Consider the following 17615-nt stretch of genomic DNA (forward strand, 5'->3'; position numbering starts at 1 on the left):
GACCTCCCTTACCACAGGCAAATGTGTCCCAGACAGGTCCCAGCGCTGGTGCCAAGGGGACATTTGTGGTTTAATGCGTTGCAGAATGTCCCATAGCAATGGGATGCCTCCAGCAGCCTTGCAGGACCATCCTCCTCACCTAACATGTCCTCTCCAAACCCTCCCAGGCAATCAGGGACCATAGCTGGGACTTGGCCCTCCCAAAAACTCCCCGCCCAGCCCTACAGAAACCCCCAGGTATTTCTCCTTGTCTTTTGGTCCCATGGGCAGAGAATTGACACCACATCTCCCAGTAGTTAATGCCACCAGCACGCTGGGGCAAGAAGAGCACCCTTCAAGCTCATAAATATCAAAAAATATTTTTTGATATTTATACATTTTGAGCTCCAAAGGAGCTCAAATTCACCTTTCAAAACAAGTCTGGAAGAGGCCAGATTTGGTAAATGAGCAGCAACGCAGCATGAGGGTGGGAGGAAAAAAACTGCGTCAGGAGATGGGTTACCAAAAACCTGTCTGGTGGTAATTACACATGTCATCTGATGAAAAACTAGTTTGAGGGCAAACACTGTAAAATACTGCTCTGGGGAGAGAAAGATGACAAAGGCTGTGAAATCCAGTTCATGGGTTATTTTACAGCTAAGGTAACTTCTATCCCTAGGGGTGTATTTTACAACTCGTGTGAGAAATCAAACCCTAGTTCGCAGGTCTACTCCTCTCTTCTTTTAAAGCACAAAAATGTGGCGCATTTGTTAGAAAACAAGGTTTTGTGCTGATTTCCTAAAGATAAATGCAGTCTTATTTTCTCAAGGCAATGAACCATTTGGGAGAGGAATGGTGTTGCGTGTGGAGACTGCAAGTGGTTTTTACAGTCATTGCATGGACACATCCTCTGGTACATATTTTTTATATAAAATTACATTTCTGTTGCCTCTATGAGCAGTTAAAAGCAGTGCTGTGGGGGCTCACCACTCTCCCAGGAGGGCTGAGCACAAATAACCCATCTCTGCTGCTTGGGTTCTGGTTTTTAGCCTAATTTGCCCATTTTTTTTTTCCTCATTTGCCCTCTGTCCTCTAACTTAAAATTCCCTTTTCTCCCTCTGTGTTTGCAGACAGGGCTCCTTCCCCTCTCCAGCTCCATGCTGCAACATTTGGTCACCTCAGCACCCTTTCCACAGCCGAGAATGTCTCCTTGGGGATAATGAGTTGTCCTTGTGCCAGTCCCCACCTTTCTGGGGACAGGTGACCACCAGTGGTCCCTGCAGTTTCCATTTGGACCCCCAGCACCTTGCAAGGGTTTTCTCTCTTTTTAATGCTTTCTGCTACTGCAAACATTTTGTGCGGGATTTGCATCCCAAAATCCCACCAGCAGTTGCCATCACCCGTGTGCATCAATGTCACCCATGCAAATGCTGCGAGGGGGTTGCAGGGAGCCTCATAACCCCCTGCTCCTCCTGCCCCTCCACGCACTGCCCCCTGCCTCCCAATTCCTCCCCTGATTACCCTCTTCCACTTCACTTAATTGCCCCTGTGGTGCTGGATCAAAGCACTGCTCCTAAGGGAAACAACGAAAAACAAAAACCCCAGAGGAGTCCTGGAGCAAAGGCAAGCACAACAACAGTCGTCACGTGGGGACCTGGCCCAGCCCAAGGTGGCCCTGGCTGGACATGGCGGGGGACAACGAGCCCCATGGGATAGTGATGCACCATGGTCACCTCCAGGAGATGCTCCCATGGCAGGGCTGGGACACGTGACCTCATGCTCGCTGTCCCACCTGGACATGGCAACTGGTAGGAAGTGGGGTTTTGGGGACACTCAGGGGAGCTGGCAGAGTGGGGAGGGTCAGGGCTGGCTTACCCCCACAGCGCCGCGCGGGAGTCTGTTTTCTGGTGGGAACCGTCAGGATAAAATTAGAAGTAGGTTGAACTTTATCTACGACTTGAACTGAGGTTGAACTCAGCCCTGGTTTGTTTTGGTTTTTCCAAGTTCAAAAGAGTTCATGAGGAGGGAGGCAAGAGGGGGAGGCACTGGATTTTTTTTTTTTAAACTTGCTTTTTCTGTGATTTTGCTGGAGTTTGACTGCCTCATCTGCTTGGAAAGGATCTTCTCGCAGTATTTCCAGCTCGAGATGGTGATGGGGTGGCTCAAATACTGCCACAATTTATTTCATGTCAGGTATTTGGGGATGGGGTAGCGCAGGGCTGACCAAGCCTTCCCTGTGCTGCCCTTAGCTCAGCCCCGGGTCTGTCCCAGCCCAGACCAGGATGGGAAGGCAAAGGGGAAAACTGGAGTGGTCTTGGTGGGTACCACACTGTACAGAAAGACAACAGTGCTCCACACTGGGGATGCTTCAAGGGATTTTCAGCACATTTTTGTCCCGTGCCAACTAGCTGGGCCTCCAGACAACCTTCTAGCACCGCCAAGGGGCTCATGTGGACCTGGTGCTACTTCTAATCCTCAGTTTTCATGTGACCACCCCATAGTGGAATTGAATGTGCTTTCCTGGACGCACACCAAGGGAGCTGGTAGCCAGAGCCACACTCCATGCCCCTGACCCCAGCCCGGTGGGTTGTGCAAGCTGCTGGCATCCACACGAAGGCATGTGGGTGGTACAGAGAGCATGTACCGGGCTGTACACCTCATTCGGGGGGGTGACCATCCCCTCTGGGCCGTGGGAGTTGGTGCAAGCAGCAGCACAAGGACACGGTTGTGAAGGTTTCACATTGGACCCCTAGCAGAGCTGCAAAGGGAGAAATGGCATGGCATCACTCCTGGGCGAGTTGTGTTTCCCAAGGAGACAACCATCTCTTCCCAGAACAGATGGGAGACTTTTACTGCCTGGTTAATTCACCTCCTAAATTACTCAAGAGTTAGTAGAAACTCTACCAAAATGAACCTTCTAATTTTAACAAAGATGCCTCCTAGATCACTGACAAATTTAGGGAATGCACAGGGCAGACTCATTTCCTGGAATAGGAGCTACTGGAGAAAAAGTCCCTCCAGGCTGGCTCCTAACTATGACACATTTGATAGCCATTCAAGGACTACTGGGAAGCATATGTCATTTGTCTCCGTGAAGCTTCAGACAGAGTTTCATCATCAAGTCTGACTGCTCTCTGAAATAAAACCGGTTAACATCTACTAGCAGTGATAAAACCTCTGGTGTTTAAATAGGATGTGTCACGAGGGTGATTTTTTTTTTTTCCCCCAAGGTTTTATATAGGGGTGCAAAATTACTTTATGCCTATTGCACCTTGTTTTCTTTCCTCCTCGCTGGGTGACTGCGTTGTCCCACGAAGGGTGGCACAGGCTGTGGGTGTGCCCGAGCTGCCAGGACTGTCAATGAACTTTGGCACCTTAAACCGTGGAAAACCCGACGTGCCAGAGGGAGGGATAGGTGCCCGGCGTCTGGCAGATCGGATTGCCCCAGAGGATTTGCTGGGAGTCCCATGACGAGCCTGGAAGGGAGCCCAGACGGCAGGGCACCACCGCGCTTTCCACCCAGGGTGCTTAGCCGGGGTCTCCAGAGGACAACCAGTGGCCTCTGTCCCCTGCTGTCACCCTTGCATGTGCAAACCCCAACCCCACATCAGCCCAAGGTCTTGCCGGGGGGGCTGGAATTTGCACCCCAGCACGTGGGACCACTGATGCATGGGATGAGGCTGCACGGCAGTGGGCTGCCCTGGTGCAAATCCCTCCCGTGTTTGCATCGCTGGTGCCGGGGCACCATACCTGTGCTTGCCTACAAGGGGTATTCACCACGGCTTCACCCACAACGTTCACCCCACGGGCAGTTACCCGTGGTGTGTTGGGGTATGGCGTGTTTTTTAGGACAAATCTTAATCTCCAGCCATGACCCACTTTCCTGCCCTGTTTCTGGTGTACAAGCTGCCCTGTTCACCCCCAGTTCACAGCAGCTGCAACTCTGGTCACCAGCATCGCCCACCCTCCCCAGGCTTGCAGGATCATCCCAGGTCCTCAGGGTCTCTCGCCGCTTTGTTTCACCTCTGAGGTGTCAGATAGGATCTCAGCGCCGGCTGTTTCACAGGCAGATGAGGAATCCAGAGCTGCAGAGGGTTTTTTTAATCTCACCCATTTCAGCTTCACCATCCCTGTGAGCTGTTTCTAGGAGTCCTTGCCCAAGTGCTCTGTCTCCAGGAAACGCCGTTATCAGCCACCCCCATCAGCTGCTCCATTTCAAGCTCCTCGCCTCACTCTCAGGGTGCTGGTTCCCAATTCAATTTCTACTGGAAACAGATAAGGCAGAGGAAGGAGATAAGGGCCAGCCGGCAGCCTGGTCACCCTGCTGCCATCCTCCCCGACTCACAGGGGACAGATGTCAGCGCGGGGGTGACACAGGGACACTGTTGGAGTGGTACTTGCAGCCCTGCAGCTGTGGGTGGGTATGGCATGGGCAGCCTGAGCTCCCCAGCCCTGTGGGACAGCTGGTGGCATGGGGACTGAAGCACTTAGGGTAGATTGGGGTGATGCATTCACCCTCTTTCTTGGGTGTGCGCTCCCAAAACTGGTTATTCACAATAATACTCCCCTTACACAATACTCCCCTTACACAAATACACAATAAACTCCCCTTTAGGGAGAGGGTTCAAGTTCAGGCTGGATGAAGGGGGCTTTTGCCTCAGTCCTTCATCCCTGTGCACCCTGCAGTGTAATAGTTTTCCTCCCTTTCCTCCCCAAAAGCTCCAGCACAAACTCACACCTCTTTTCCTAAGCATCCCCTCTGCACCCGTCTCCTCCCCTCCTCTGCAAAATGGCCAGATTAATGACAAAAAATGGGTGAACATGATGGTGAGGGACCACCCATTTACTCTCCCAGCTGGTCAGTGACAGCTGACTGGTGAATGGCATTTAATTAAAACTAAATGGTTAATAGGAAGCTGAACAAAGGTCTTCCACTTGGCTCCCGACGCAGGTGCCAATGGAAATCATACCGAGGGCTGAAGTGCTCAGTGTCGTAACAACCAGCCTCCACTGTGTCCCTTTGCCAGGCCACTAACATCACCGCAAAATATTGCTCCCAAATACTCTGTCCTGGTGCAGATTAACCTGCAGGTTAACCCTCTGAGGTGGGACATCCCCACGGGCATCCCTCCATCCATACACCCCTGTCCAAAAGGTTCTCTTGTCTCCAATCTGCAGTTTTGGTAGGAAATGTTTTTTTAAGCCTGGGGCCAGTTATATTTTGAATGTTGTCCATTTGTGAACGCAAAAAAAAAACCCAACAGGGAGTTACCCAATACAGAGCAGTTTCCCAAGGTTCCCAAGCAGAAGGATGGAAGTAATAATTAATCAGCAGTGGCTGGTGGGGGCTTTGCTCAGCTAAAACAGGTCTAAGGGTCACTTCACAAGGGTACCTGGCACTTATAAAAGAAAAGATCTTGTCCTGGCCTGAGGGAGGAAGGAAGACAGGTAAAAAGAGAAGGAAGGTAAAGCTAGGAGTGACAAAGCCGCCTGGACCCCACAAGGAAATTCATGCCTCCTCCCCAGCCCTCTACTCCCCGCGTTCCGCCCCCCCGTTTCCCTAATGTCTGAGCATCTTTTCCCTCCCAAGTAATGGGCTCACAGGACACGACTAAGCATCTCAGAGGCCCCCCTGGAATCAGCCATCCCTTCCCAGATCCAACATATTTGCTCTGGAGAGCAGGGCTTTGGGTCAGTTCACCACTCTGCCCATCGTTAATGGAGGTGTCACCACTCTTTTAGTGACAGTGGGATTGAAACAGCCCCATAGATCGGGATTTGGGATCATCGCCCTTGATGGAGCTGACACCATTAAATGCTAGTGAAGACGAAGTGAGATATATTTTAGTGTGTATTTTAGTCTCAAATGGCCTGAATTAAAATCTGTAGGAGAGTAAACGGAGCTCTTTGACCAAAACCTCTGCGATGCTTGCAGACATCACCAAAAACACAGCTTTCAAGGAGAAAAAAATATGCAGTGCATGCACAACAATTTGCTGCTTTATCGTCCAGATCCTAGGCCAGACCTTCAACTGGAAAAAATATTTCTAGCTGCTTGTGTTAGGGTAGGTCTGGAGATTTTTATTCTAGCAGGGGGTCTGATGTCCTCCATCTGGAACAGAAACCTTCTGTGCACTGATGTCTGTTGCTTATCTCACTGGTGATGCTGTTTCTGCAGTTCCAGGGTCTTAATTGTCAGCAGAGTCAACTGTATACTCAGAACTAATTGAAATAAATACCACAATATACTTTTTCTTATCAAAAAGAATTTGTAGAGAAAAACATCATTTGAAAAATGGGTAAAAAGTGGTGTTCTTGTCCCTGCCTTCATTTAATGCCTGGCTGGGCTGCTGTGCTCCTCCCTGACCAGCACAAATGTGGGGATTTCACCCTGATTTTCCACGGGGGCCCTGCAAGTCGGGACTGGACCAGTCCAGGGGTTCCCCAAAAACCACATAGACCTCAGAGGAACCACAGATTTCTGGTGCATGTTTCACACCTCTTTGGGAACGGGGTCCTCAAGCGTGTCTGAGCAGTGGTTGGGAAGTTGGGAACAGCTGAGCTGGTTCTTATTAAAACCCCCTAAGCTCCCTGTGGTCCTATTGCAATTTGGTGCTGAGAATAACTGCTCTTAACACACCCATCCCTCACCTCTGCAAAGCCATAAAGAGCTGGCAGATGGCTGGACAACAGCTATTATGTTCTATAACAATGAGAAGAATAAAGATATTATAATAAGTAACATTTACCTGAATAAGTAATGTCTAATGAATGCTAGATAATGATTTAGCAATAAAGGTGGTGAACTAGTAATAGAGGGTTTCTGGAGGAAAGTGTGTAAAGTGCTTAGAAAATTAAAAGATATCCCAAAAAGGAAGCTTAAAGGACCTGGGATTGTTTAGTCTGGAGAAGAAAAAGCAGCAAGGGGACATAGTAAATTGTAAAATACAGTTACGGAGAGAAAGGAAATAAACTCTTCGTAATCTCAGAGGAAGGGCTAAGAAGTCATGGGCTTAAACTGCAGGAAGGAAGATGTAGCCGGGGTGACAGAGGGCAGTTTGCCAGCGGAGGGGATAACTAAAGCCTGGAAAAATTGCCTGAAAAATAATAGAGTTGCATTTAAGATTTTTAGGAACAGGTTGGAAAAACCCCGATCACAAGATGGTTTTAGGATAGCTGAATTGCTCCTGGGTTTAGGGGTAGATTAGTTGATTTTCAGTGCTTTCTTCCAGCCCCATTTTCTATTATTCAGTTTATTTTTCTTCCTTGATTGGATTGCATTTTGAATTTTAAGGAAATGTCTCACTTTTTAGCATTGTTCTTCCTTGTCTGCAGACCAGTCTTCCTGCAGTGAAGACGTCTTCTTCTCCAACAAAGCTAGTAGATCTCCAAAGGACACACGCCCTGCATACGCAGGGGGCCAAAAAACCTCGAGCAGAGATTACTAACCACAAACCCCAGCAATTTAGAAGACATTATTCCAGATATTTAAGGTCAAATGCTGAACAGATGGGTGCTTGGTTCCTAAAATGTCATATTTTGGTGAAACGTCCCCAGTACCAACCCTGAACACAGGAGATGAAGACTTGTTTCCACGAGATGTTATGTATCTGTCAATAGTGCGGACTCTTGTGTTCCTGGCACAGATAAAGACCAGTGTAAGCATGATAAATCCTTCTGATGTTCCTCAAGCTTAAGCTCCAAGGACAGACGAAATCATAGTAAGATGATGATGAAGAGAAAGCAGACAGCACTTTACACTTCAGAGCTTTTTACGGAGGAGGCATGTGGCATGGAGAAACACTCTGAATAAAGCTGGGTCTGGAGTACCTCAGCTTGGGAAGGTCCCAAAAATGAATGAGGTTTTAAGGAGGGGTTACAAGATGAGGGTGAGCAGGGAGCGGTTAGGAGGAATTTTAATTAACATCAGCATTTGCAATGTTATTTAATAAGGTCCAAAAAACATCTGAGAGCAATGAAAGCTGAAACCAACATTTTCGGAGCAAACAGAGGCAAGTGTGGGGCTGGGGGAGCAGGGTTGACTTCCCAAGGGATGAAGGGCACCTGAAGAGGTGGAAGCTCCTGGGGATAGAAGAGCTCAGGGGTGTGGTTTTGGGGGATTGCTGTTTCAAACAGCCCTGGGTGGAAGAAGGGCTGAGGGCAATCCTGGGGTGGAAGATGCCCTGTGCATGCTGGCTTCTGGGGCTGTGTGCTGTGTAGGGGCAGCACCAGGCATCTGAGGTGGCATTTAGGGAGGTAGGAGACCAGCAGCATCAGAAACTGAGGCCCTTTTGTGACTCAGACACCCTTCAGCTAAGGTGCCAGGTGCGTTGAGGGTCTGCTGTCTGGGTTAAGCATCCTGCAGAAGCAGTTGAGCCCCGCATTTGATAAGGGATGCTAATTCAGGCATGAAATGGAGGAAACCGACCTTGGTGAAGGCAGAGTGAAGGCATGGTGATGATAGATGGGCACCCAGATCTGTGGCCGAAGGGTAGGGACAACCACAAGACCACAGCAGTGGTGCAGTGACCACATACCTCATGAGTCCACCATGCCTCCCACGAGCAGCTCTGCCCCCCAGGACCCTGGCACAGGTTTTGGCCCCACTGGAGAAGACACAGTGGACTACGATGGGGTTTGCCAGCCCTAATAAACCTGAAGGCGAGTACAGGACAGAAGGCCGGGCTGGCCTGTGCACAGTGTGCAACACAGCAGCCTCGACCGTTCAGCTCTCCCCATGCCCGAACTTGTCGATGGGGTTGTTCAGAGTGATGACATAATTACAGTTTCAATAGCAGATTAATAAGAAGTGGGTTTTTTTAGCAAACTCTGAGGCATGCCTGAACTGGAAGGGCATTTCACCTCCCCACTGCCTGGGAGCCGAGGGTGCCATACCCTCTTTGATGTCTCCTGGCGTGGAGGTTTAACAAACACCGTCAGCGGCGGCGGCGGCGGCACTAATGTGCCTGCTGCAACTACCCTTCCCTTGGTGCGTTCTCCTTCGGGAAGGCAGGCAGCTTTCATCTCCAGTGCTCAGTTGGGCAACGGGTGTGTAAATAGACTGGGGAGAAGCCATCAGCAGCCTCTAAAATAAACAACTTCTGCTGGTGGAAGAAAGGCATCCCAGATGCCATCAGAGGCACAGGGGCTAATAACTGGGATGAAGGGGAAACTGAGGCAGAAGCAACTTGCCCGAGGTTGTTCAGAGCATTTCTGTGAGGTGACAAACTTAGGGATGCATCCAAAAGGCTGCAGCAGTGGGAGGAGCTGGTAGAGCAAGGCTACCATGGACCATGGACCACTGCGCAACCATGAGATGCGAAGGAGAGATCATGCCCACGGGCCAGATACCAAAAGTCAAGCTTAAAGTCCAGCTTTTAGGGTTCTGGGGCAGACCCTGAGATACATACCGCTTAAAGCAAAACCACAGAGGGCCAGAAATTTGTTGCTTTTGGAGTTGATGGATACAGAGGAAGGATATATCCATATCCACTCTGACTTCTTGTCTCTGTGTAAGGTCTCCCATTTTATCTCCTCACTCAGCCCAATGCAGTTCAACTGGACCAGGTGAATCTCTCACATCATTCAGGTTAGGAAGTTTCAGTGCCTGATGGAGAAGCTTTTGCATACCCCTGGGCATGTCAAGCCTGGAGCTGTCCCCCAGCTACTCCCATCAGGAGTCCCAGAGCCCAGCCAAGCCCTGCCAACCCAACCATTAAGAAAAAAAACCCAAACCACCCAAATCTTCAGGCTGACTTAAAAGTCAGGATATCTCCTAATGACCCTTTTCTTTTCTCACCCACCCAGCCTCTGAGTCTTCAACCTGCACTTTTCAAATTTCTCCTGCAGTTGGAGGACTAGAAAGCTGTGTGTGCTTTCAACTTTTTCATGCCCACACAGCACCTGGAGCTCTCAGATGCCTGTGAGCCTCTGGTAGACTCCCAAGCAGAGCCTTAAAAAAGCAGCTGAGACTTTGGGGCAGAAACATATGTCCGAGATCTGTTGTTCCCTGTAGTTTCCCGCTCCTCCTGTCAACCATCTCCACTTTCAGACCCATTTTAGACATTGCTTAAATTCTGCCTTATCATGATCCTGTGCCCCTTATTGCTTCAGCTGAGGTTGTTTTACTGGACTGTCCATCTCCACTGGAAGGAGGTGAATGTATTTGAAGTTTCTGAGCTCTGAACACCAAAATCACCCTTTCTCTGTCTTCCTGGAGTTTCCCAAGCTATGAGCAGGTCTGTATCTGGAGATCAGCTCCCTGTAACAAAGCAGGTCCCTATCTGGAGATCTGTTTTCCTGCAACAAAAATACGCCCCAGGTGAGAAATTTGCCTCCTGAACTCAGCATGACCTCCAAGAGCTGAAAAGCTTTGGATTAGGAGCATCAGGGTTGACTGTGCTGAAGATCAATCCAGCCCTGGAGACGTGCTGCCAAGAGTGCTGATGCATCCCTGCAAAAGACCTCAAGAAATGTTGTTTTTATAGAATTAAAACATCAGTGCCTGCTAGCAGTCCAGCCCAACAGTCCTCTCTCAGGCCAGAGGTCTCCAGGGGATGATCCCAACTGTGGGTTGAGGCCCTCCTCTCCCTCTCTCCATGGGCAGCAGACAGAGCTGGCAGCACCTCCAACTAGCAATACTGCTGCTGCTCCACCAACTGCAGCCTCATGTCCCCAGAAAAAGCCCTAAAAAAAAAAGACCTGAAGAGTTAAAAGTAAGAATGAAAGTTTTATGAGTCCAGGCTCCAGATGTTGCAGGCAGGAAGATGAAAGCAGTCCCCTCTGCCTGGTTGTGGAGGCACTAAGCCCTTAATAGGCTGTCCTGTGGAGGCGATGCCCTGTCTCCAGCCCTGCTCAGCTTCATGTCCCCGCTGGAAGTGGTTCAGCCAGGGAGCCCGCAGGCAATGGGTTGCTTGCTGCACGAGGCCTTTCTGTCCCACTGCTCACTCTTGATCAATTATTAAAACCAGAAAATTCTCCAACCATGAAATTCATCCCAGCTTCCCCATGGCATGCTGGGCTGGAGAAATCAAACCACAGGGCCTGTACTTCCAGGGGAAGGAGTAAATATCACTTCCAGTGGGGCATTTTGGCGTGCTGGGGCTTTTGGTTTGTTGGCACCAGTATTCCCCCTTGTCTCCCATGGCCACCTCGGCCAAGCACCCTGCCTACCCACAGTGCTATGGGATCCCACCACCCTCCCAGCTGCCCTAGCTCCACCAAGATCAAGAAGGTTGGTTGCCCTTCTTTCACCTCCATCAGGCTCTAGCATATGTTTTGACACCTGGTTTCTGCTTTCTTTCACCGACCCCTTTTACAGTGGCTTTATTTTCTGTTTTCCTCCCCTTGCAATCTCTCAGCCTTGGCTTGCCTTGCTGATGGGAGATAAAACTTGTTTTCTGACCCATTTTCCACTGGAGGTTGGCTCTAAACTGAGTTATTAAGCTTCAGTAGGTGTGATACTAGGAACCAGTTATGTCCTTCCACTGGTTGAATGATGGAAGCCCGAGCTGCCCTCCTTTTTGCAGGGTGCCTTGTGCAAAACAGATACCTTTGAGGTTAGAATGTGATTTTTCCTAATTTTAAACATATTCAGATTGGCATTCTCATCTGGGCAGTTGTAGGAAACAACAGGGGACCCCCTCAGCTCTCAAACAACAACTCCCCAGAGGTCTCTGGTGGCCCAGCTCCAGCTCCAGATAGGCACATGTCTCAGAATAACTTACATATTTTCTACAGGACAGAGGATATAAATACATCCATGGTAATACCAGTCCAAAGTATTGCCACTACAGCAAAATTAATAGTTAGTTCCTTGCAATATATGTGATTTTTTTTTCCCATGCATGTTGTAACCCTGGTAACTGACAGCACCCATATCATCGTCTGACTTACACTGCTTTGTTCCCGTCTGATAGGAAGAAAGACTGCAAACATTTCACCACCACTGAAGGCTAATGAAACCAGACAGATTTTTCTCTCAGAGCTGCTCTAACATCCAGCAGGCCACCTCCTTCCTTTAGCCCTAACCCTGAACAGATGCAAGACTGCAAGTGATGGAGTCAAGAGCTTCGAGCATCTGCCCACAACATTGGGCTCAACCAGGCTCAAAGGAGCTCAGCACCTCTTGGCTGAAGGAGCTCAGAGTCCCCACTTCCCGACAGTGTCTACAGGCTGAGCTGTGGGTGGGTGGAGCGTGTAAGGGTTTTGTTTCAGCTCAAATGGTTGTGCATTGACAGGAGAGAGTGCAGGGGCTTCCCAGCCTCTGCAATAAGTATCTCACTATTGCACATGGCACCAGGCACATGCCAGGGCTGGGAGGGGGTCTTCAACATCCCTTTGCACAGGGTGTCTTGGCTGAGGTAGAGTCCTGCTCCTGCTCAGTCCTGCTTTTCCTTGTTCACTGATCCAATGAGCATCTCAAAAGCACCAGCCCAGACAGCAAAGCACACCCTTGTTCTCACCACGAGGTCCTTCAAGGAGGACAAGTCATGGCACAGCTTGACCTGTTGCTGCTTCAGGACAGCTGCTAATTTGGGTCTTCCCCCTCTACCCAACCTTTTTAATTTCTGAAAGTGGGAATTAAATTCACCCTCAGATATCCATCACACTTTCAGACTAGATTGATATTGTCACAAGGTTCAGGATTTATTTGGTGTGCAGCTGACAGCTGGATGCATGTGTAAGCATTGGACCCTCTTGGCTTTCAGAAACCAGAGTGTTTAAAAAAAAAAAAAAAAGATAGTCAGATTCATCACAGATTCATCACCAGGAGTAATTTGGCAGTTTATGATGCTGGTGCAAATCAGCATGACAAAAAGGAAACATCCTGGGCTTTTCCACTGAAGCTGATGACAGGGACCTTGACTGGTAAACATGACACAGCAGTGACTTCCCTGTTAACCACAAGAGATGCCTGAGCCTCTCAAATGTTTCAGGTTTTGTTTCGTTTCATCTTTAAGCCACCCAAAACTTCTTACAATGACTCACTGGAATGCCCAGGGATGTCCCTCTGGCTCTGCTGTGCAAATGCGGGGTCATGGGGAATAGACCTCTCCAACCATGGGCTGGGTGTTCAGGTCCAAGCCTGGCCTTGCTGTCATGCCCAGCACATCACCTCTCCTTGCCTCTTGAGCACAGGCTGCCTGGGGCAAGGTCTTTCTCTTTATAATGCCTGGCCCGAAAAGGCTGAGGACCCCATGCGAGTCCATACTTCTGTGCAAATAAATGGCACAGGAGAATCTCCATCCATCACTTCTTGCTGTGAACACTTCTCCTAACTGGTTGTCCCAGCCCATGTTCATCTCCTCCCTTAAACCACTAGAGATCTATCCCCACCTTGACGTCTTGTCTCCAACCATGTGTCTAGTAAACCAGGATGTATTTTTAAATACATGTAGGCAAATGTTGTTTCCGCTTATGGGTGGTTTTTATTAAATTAAATTATCTTCACCACTTTGCCTCCAGAAGCTGTTGCAGACCAGGACGTGCACATATATACACAGACTCAACTGAGTTACCGTTTGCAGACTGAGATAAGCTCCACTGGAGCAACTTTACACCAGTAAAGAGTGAGAGCACAGTACAACCATCACAAAGCAAACACTTTTCAAAGGACTCATTCTCCATATAGTCTGGAGCTGCCAACCCATATCCACATCGTCCTGAGGGACGCATGGATAGAAGGGTCCATTCACCTGCTGGGCTTGTAAACAACCTGCAAGACAAGAGCCCACAGATGCCTTGGGGATGATAGTCAGATACTGAGTGTCACCTAAGTGAGACTGGGGTCATGGCTCTGCACCATTTGCTAATGGTTTTCCCATGTGGAAAGCTGTGATCTGAAGATGGTGGAGTCTTACCTCCTTCCCTCGCAGTGCACCAGCCATTATAGACACTCTCTTTTATCAGCAGTTGACACTCTGAGCATATTTCACATATGATTTAGCAGCAAAAACTTACATCGTTTGACCCTTCTTTATTGCACTCTTCAATTACCACTCAGCAACACTGGGGAAAAAAAAGGCTGTAACCGTGCTGTAATTTACTGTGTTGCAGTATATTATTAGAAGATTTAGCACTGATTATGCTGGAGATGTGGTCCAAAGCAAGAGTAGAGATAACTAGAACAGACTGATTTCAGACATCCCAATTTCCAGAGAAATCCTTTTATAAGGAAGAGAGGAGGAAGACATGTCCTGCCATCCACGGGAAATCAGGACTTCAGACTGTCTCAACCAGCTACTGTCTGAGCCTCTTAAGTGAATGAGATTTCTGTAAGGTGATTTCCAAGGAGGGAAGAGTGGAAACCACAGCTAAGTCGTACAGAGCATGATGATACGTGACATCCCAGGGCCACCGCTGCTCTGTTGGAAGATGTCCATGGATGCCTGTGGAGCTGGGGTGCTCATACTTGGGTAGGTGCCTGAATTTAGGAGCTGTGGGTATGGAGCAAGAAGGACATCATGTTGCTGGCTAGGAGTGACCTGGAGGCTGGACATCAGCGTTCTCATTTGGGAAGGAGCTGGCTCTGCCCTCACTCGCAGCTCCTCCACCCAAGGGCAGGTCAGGACTGTGGTTCTGCTCCTTAATCCGGGCATTACTGGATCATCCAAATTTGACCAGATCAAGAGTGGCCACATAACTGCCTTTCTGACAAATTACCTCCAGCACTCGGGGTTTATGTAAGCGCGTGTGTTTAAGCCTGGCTTTGTGCCAGCTGCAGAGGGACTCACATAAAGTGAGAGTGGTACCACCAGACGAAGTCTCTGGCCAGACAAGGCAACGCCAGCAGGACCACACTGGACCAGGTTTATACCAGGCCAGCACTTTGCTTCATGTGGCTGCAGCTTTTTTGAGCCCTAAAGATGGGTTTACAGCATTGGCAAACCCCAGCCAAGGGGAAATTCCTTCTCACTTTAACCTTTAATCTCTATTTTAACCTTCAGACTGCATCACACCCTGCATGTACCAGGCTAGAGCTGAACAAGCTTTGGGTGAATGAGAACACATAGAAGCTGGTACTCAGCATCCTTCTGTCATGTTCTTTTTTAATTTCTTTTTTTTTTTTTTTGAGTGTGTGTTGAATGAGAGCTAAAATTAGCTCAGCAGGAGGTGAAGACTAGCTAAAGCTGCCATCGTACTGAAAAGCAATAGTTTTGCTCATTATTTCCCAGTTTTCTTACTGCAAACAGCGTTGCCTGGTCTTTTATTTTGACAGATGAATGCAAGTAAAGATCTCATAAAATAAAGTGCTCCTTGAAGTGTTTCAGCTCATTTTCCAGATGATCACTGTAACGCTTGACCTGGAAAGCCATATCTAGCTGAAGGTCCAGCCAGCTTAACATGTCTCCAGCCATGGCTGAGTAGTCACGTAGGACAAGGTGTAAAATAGGATGTGTGGAGGATATCCCAGGCCCAGCAGGCTCTTACTGCACCTTGCAAGTGATACAGCAGCCCAGCAGCACTGTGCCCATCATGGGGACACCTCCACAGCCAGCCTCTGGGCTTTGCTGGATCATTTTACCTCTGCATTGTCATAGAACTATAGAATGGTTTGGGTTGGAAGGGACCTCTAAAGGCCATCTAGCCCAGTCCCCCCACAGTAAGCAGGGACATCTTCCATTACATCAGGTTGCTCAGAGCCCCGTCTAACCTGACGTTGAACGTTGCCAGGAATGGGGCATCTACCACCTCTCTGGGCAACCTGTCCCAGTGTCTCACCACACTGATTGTAAAACAATTTCTTCCTTCTATCTAGTCTGAAGCTCCCCTCTTTTAGTTTAAAACCATTATCCCTTGTCCTAGGGCTACTGGCCCTACTAAAATAGCTGTTCCTACCTTTCTTCTAAGCCCCTTTTAAGTCCTGGGAGGCCACTCTAAGGTCTCCCCGGAGCCTTCCCTCCTCCAGGCTGAACACCCCCAACTCTCTCAGCCTCTCCTCATAGGAAAGGTGTTCAGCCCTCGGATCATTTTTGCAGCCCTTATGTATCTTGGAAAGCTGTTATGAAGAGAGTTCATGTAGGGGTACAGTATTTCTATCCTCCGCTTTCAGCTCTCAGGAGGAGCAATGTTTTGTAGCCTCTGTATCTCACAAGTGGAAATCCTGAGAAACAGCAAGGTTAAATGATTTGGTCACATCTCGTGAAAAATCCAGATCTCAATTCAAGGCACATCATCTATGCTACAATCTGGCTTCACGTACCAGGACATGGTACGTACCTCTTGGAACAAGGTGAAAACATCTGCAAAACATCTCTTAAACACAGAGTCCTCTGCTGTGCCCAGATGGCTTGTTGCTACTTTGGTGTCATAAAGCGGGGACAAAACTATCATCTCACCTCTGCTGGGTAAAGACCCATGCCTTGTTGCCAGCACAACAGCTTGGAGGTGGGAGAAGTACAAGTGAGCTCAATATTCCCTATCGTTTGCTTACTCCAGAGTAAAAGCCAACTTAGCCAGCTGATTGTAACCCTAGTGTGGCCACTGACCTGGTGCCTCCTAGACTTGGAGGGATCTTTCTAACACCAGGTCCCTACTGCCTGCACAGCCCTGCTCCTGCACATAAAAGCTACAAAAGCTCAGAGGAGTCGACAGTCAGTTTTGCAGTAAAGTCATCCACTACAGCCTTCATCTGTAGAGCCTTTGATGGTGTGTTGCCCGGGTGGGTGTCGAGCAGATGGGCAGAAGCGCTCTTCCTTGAGCTTCTGATGCAAGCCATCAGTGCTAGTTTTGGTGTTGGACCATGAAGTTATGATGTGATTATTAGGTATTTCAATTTCTGGTGCAGAATGGAAAGGAAATGAGCCAAATTGTAGCGTAGATGACATCGTCGCAACATCTGCCCTTCCAGGTGTCTCTTAGTGCATATCAGGCAAGACAGGGTGGGTGCATGCATCATGCCCTCAGCCTTCAATGCTGAGTCCCAGTTGAAGGATAAGAGGCTAGAGCCTGCAAATTGAAACTCCCGTGCAAATCTTGCACATGATCAAAAGCCATTTTGAAGCTGGTTCATGGGCTCAGTGTCATGAATCCAACTGAAGGCACACTCCATTCAGAGCAAACCAAATACTGTATCTCAATAAATCCCTCTGGATTGGGCACACCTCCGTTGAACAGAAAGGCACAACGTTGAGCAAACCTGGTCCGAATGCTCACAGAGTCTGATCTTCTGCTATGACCATCAACCATGTGAAGGACAGCAGAGGCTGGAAGCCACATTCCTGGGGTCCAGGTGCTTTGGCAGGAGGGAGCTTACAAGCCCATCTGGACCTTCTATTTCTCCAAATCCTTCAGTCTCCAGGACAGTGGTGGTTTCCACTCAAGGTCCTTCTCCACAAAAGGCAGGAACCAGCTGTAGGGACCTTCTTCCTGGCAGAGGATGCATGCAAGTGCGATGTGATACAGTGGAGCAGTAAACACCTGAAGGCAAGGTGAGTGGGGCAAAAGGAAAAATAACCTGTATTTCCAGAGGCATCAGAGATGAAGGGTGCAGGCAACAGTTGGGGAAAACCCACCAAGGACTGGCTTTCCCCTCTTTTCCTCAAATTTTCCTCCTCACCTGGTGGCATGGACCACCTGTGTCCCAGTACAGAGCAGAAGCTTGGCCTCCCTTGGTCTTTCAGGGAATGGGACAG

The sequence above is a fragment of the Strix uralensis genome, chromosome Z (genome assembly GCF_047716275.1).
Source record: "Strix uralensis isolate ZFMK-TIS-50842 chromosome Z, bStrUra1, whole genome shotgun sequence".
Taxonomy (NCBI): Eukaryota; Metazoa; Chordata; class Aves; order Strigiformes; family Strigidae; genus Strix; species Strix uralensis.